The sequence below is a fragment of the Bison bison genome, unplaced genomic scaffold (assembly GCF_000754665.1).
Source record: "Bison bison bison isolate TAMUID 2011002044 unplaced genomic scaffold, Bison_UMD1.0 scf7180017864522, whole genome shotgun sequence".
NCBI lineage: Eukaryota > Metazoa > Chordata > Mammalia > Artiodactyla > Bovidae > Bison > Bison bison.
Genome location: NW_011495073.1, coordinates 2,979,192 through 2,983,120, shown reverse-complemented (window position 1 = coordinate 2,983,120; position 3,929 = coordinate 2,979,192). Strand labels below are relative to the sequence as shown.

Here is a 3,929-nt window from a genome sequence, read left to right as displayed (position 1 = left end):
CTTGCTTCCCTCCGTGTCGACACCTCGTCTCTGCCGTCTCTGGTGTCGGGGCTGGGTTTCCAGACTTTCCGTTCTTGCCTGGGGATGTGTGTGTCTCTCCCCTCCGGCTTTCCTTGCTAACGGCTCGACGCAGTGTGTCTGGTTAACAGTGAACGCACCTTGGATGCCCGGCAGGCACCCGTGTAACATTATTTAACCCATTAATCATTCAGAGCGCGGTTAGAGTTCAGCCAAAACTGTATCCTGTGGGCCGAGGCAGCCAGCCGGGAGCAGAGAAATGTTCCTCGAATTAGAACCGGCCTCAGAATGCTCGCCAGTGGCCAGGTCAGCGTAGCACAGCGATGATGCGGTCACACCGGCCGTGGTGGTGAGCCCGCTGCGGCCGGCTGTGAATGCCGGTGGGCAGGGGGCTGTGCTCCAGAGATGGACGGGGACTTACCCATTAGAGTCTGTGAACCCAGTGGCCAAACATTAGTCCTAAAGAAGGGGAGGCTGAGGCCCCAGGAGGGGACCAGCTTGATTTGAGTCTAGCAACAGCCAGAGTCGAAGGCTGGTTTTGTTTCTGCTTCCTGTCACACCTCGTCTGAGATCATCCTTTCTTGTTTCCTGGGATTTCTTTTGAATTTTAACAAACACCATGTAGAGCATCCCTGCTTCCAGACAGGCCTAAGTTCTTTATATATACCTACACATACGTACAGGATTTCCTGGTGGCTCAGTGGTAAAGAATCCACCTGCCAATGCAGGAGACGCAGGTTTGATCCCTGGGTCAGGAAGATCCCCTGGAGAAGGAGATGGCAACCCACTCCAGTATTCTTGCCTGGGAAATCCCATGGCCAGAGGAGCCTGTTGGGCTGCAGTCCATGGGGTTGCAAAGAGTCAGGTGTGACTTAGTGACTAAGCATCAGTAACACACACACACACACAGAGGGCATTGTCCATATATTGAGCCTGTGTGTGTCCCTACTTCAGGGCTCCTGAGCTATACAGGATGCGTATTTATAAACCAGGTACCCTCCAGGGTTGCATTTTCCCAACAGCATAATGCCTCTGTGCATTCCACCCGGGGAGCAGCTGATGCCTATGTCCCACATGAGCTCTGCAGCCCTCTGCTTAGGAAGTTCATCCTTTTCCACCATCCAACCACTTGATCTTTTTCTATCTTCCTTGGAAATGACAGCTAGCTCCCTGCCAGCTTCTGGGTAGAGAAGATAATTGTTGAATTACTTACCAACTTTCTCTAGGCAAAATAATCCTGATTCATTTTATCTCTTTTCACAAAAGACTTCTTTTTCATCCTCAAAATACGTTTGATCATCTTGACATTGGACCTACTTCCAAATGCAAATGAAGTTTGTAGGGGATTCAAAAATGGAGGATTAGACAGATGAGTCAGAAAGATGACAACTGAGGCTTGGACAGCTCCAGGGCTGTTTCATCCCTGAAGAGGGTGGGTTTGAAGCTCCGCATGCCAGGGCCCAAGTTTTCAGTGGCTGCTCTTGTGGCTGCCATCCTTACTTCCATGGATTGTCCTCCCTGGGGAGCCAGTGGGAGGAAGGACTGGGTGGAGAGCGGGGCCCCTGGCAGCGAGGAGGGGCCACCGCCCGGGGGCGCACACTGGGTGGGAGAGCCAGGCGTACACCTGACTTCTGTCAGCCTTCAGACCTCAGTCTCCCCCAGCCTGCCTGGGTTTGAGGGTGGTGTTGGCATGTGTGGCATCTGCCAGGCACATGGGACAAGATTTAGCAGCTGCTTTTCTTTTGTTTTGGCCATGCCACATGGCAGGTGGGATCGTAGTTCTCCGCCCAGGGTTGAACCTGTGCCTGGGCATTTCCAGGACGGAGTTCTAACCACTGGATGACCAAGTCCCCAGCTTGTTAAAAGCTGCGTCATCCTGGAGAAGAGTTTGTTCCTGCGTCCCTCCAGTGCTGAGGAGCCACACTCCGCCCACCCTTGGGAGCCTTTGAGACAAAGGTCTGTGCAGAGGTTGGACCCGCACCAGACAGAAGGGAAGGTCCCTTGTGTTCCCGTCTGGAGGCCCCATCCCCTTCTCAGTCCTGGGTCAGTTGCACACCTTAGTCTCCCCACATGCCTGTCCAGGGGACTTCCCCTGCCCTCCCTCTTGCTCGTCCTCTCAGACACGCTCACAGAGATGCCAGGAAGAGAGCATAGAGCCACAGGGGGTGCAGAGAGAAGGGCCCATTCATGCTAGGACCACCCAGAGCCCTGCGCCTTCTGCCCCGGCCCTGCCTCCTGCCCCACCACCACCAGCCGTGGGTGCCCCGGGAGTTAAGGCATCCACTTTGAAGCATTTACTTACCTAATTAGCAGGACTCTGCTGAGCATTGTTTACAGTGTGAAAAACTGGAATCGACCACTCAGCCAGGGAGAAAGCAATTCACCGGCTTTGATTCAGGTCTTTTAATAAGTGAAAGAAAAAGAATCCTTTGTTATCATTTGTTTGATTTTCTTACATCATGCTGAAATCTGGGTACTGCTCTTAGCCTGTCTCCAGGGCACCGTGGGTTGTTGGCACATAACGTACTGGGTGTGATTTTACCCCGTCGGCACACACACCTCACCTGTGCTCTCCTTAGACGTCCACTTATTTATAGTCGTGGGAGCTCAGTAGGGACGTTCGGATGCCAGCCACACACGCTGGTGTGTTTCCTCCTGAGTTCAATGTTAGACCTGTGTTCTCTCTGAGAAACAATGTGTCTGTGGTGCAAACAAGACCTGACCACCTGGAGGCCAGGTGAGATCTCGCTCTCTGCTGTCTGGGGAAAGCCAGTGAGGAGGAAGCTGAGCCTGAAGCAGCTTTGCCACTGGCCCCAGTCTCCCAGGTCCAGCAGCCGACATTAGGTGTCTTTGACCTTCAGTCTCTGCTGGCCACTCCCTGCACTTTGCTCCTGCTGTGCTGGAAGCTCCCCCCAGACCCCTTCTGCTGTGCACCTTCTTTGTGATCTGTACCCTGGTTGGTGTCTCCACCTAGGTTGTTACAAAGAAGTGAAGTATGTTTTCTTGAAAACCAGTCAGCACAACCAAAGATAGGACGGAGAGAGTTAAGTAGCGGCGAATCAGTAACAATGGCTTTTCAGGCAGATGTGAGAAGGTGGTAGAGAGTGTGCATGCGTGTGCACTCAGTCGTGCCTGACTCTTTGAGACCCCATGTGCTGTAGCCTGCCAGGCTCTTCTCTCCATGGGATCCTCTAGGCAAGAATATTGGAGTGGGTTGCCATTTTCTTCTCCAGGGGAGCTTACCGACTCAGGGATCAAACCCCAGTCTCTTGTGCCTCCTGCACTGGCAGGCAAATTCCTCAGCACCAGCACCACCTGGGAAGTGAGAAGATACGAAATAGGTCCTCTGCACCACACCCTCAATTGTGATCTCACCTGCTCCAGAGCCTTCTGTGCAAGCCATCTCCCTGTCCCTGGTCTTGGTTGCTGTCCTCACGCCTTTACTGGTGTTCATGTCACTGCTCTCAAGCCTCCCGTCCATCCCTGGCCTTCTGCCAGCTGATGTGAGCAACAGCTGGGCCCCAGGCCCTGAGCAGGGACAGACCTTCCTTCCCATTGTGATGCTTAAACTTTGAGCAGCACTTGGCCCGTGGCTATTAAGATCATGCTGACCCAGAACAAAGGCGCACTAAAGGAGGTGTGTGCTAGCCGAGTGCCACGCTTACCTGGGGCTCCTGCGCTTTTCTTTGAAACTTCCCTGGTGGCTCAGAGGGTAAAGCGTCTGCCCGCAATGCGGGAGACCCAGGTTCGATCCCTGGGTTGGGGAGTACCCAACCTGGTACTCAAGAGTACCCACTCTGGTACTCTTGCCTGGAAAATCTCACGGATGGAGAAAGTTGGTAGGCTACAGTCCATGGGGTTGCAGAGAGTTGGACACAACTGAGCGACCTCACTTTCTTTCTTTGGGCTCT

At 53.5% G+C, this 3,929-nt stretch overlaps 1 protein-coding gene across 1 annotated transcript in view; it reads left to right on the top strand.

Moving 5' to 3' along the window:
• COBL (cordon-bleu WH2 repeat protein) overlaps window positions 1–3,929 on the top strand; it is a gene marked incomplete at its 5' end in the record, with an annotated part of 282,023 nt that overhangs the window by 209,737 nt on the left and 68,357 nt on the right.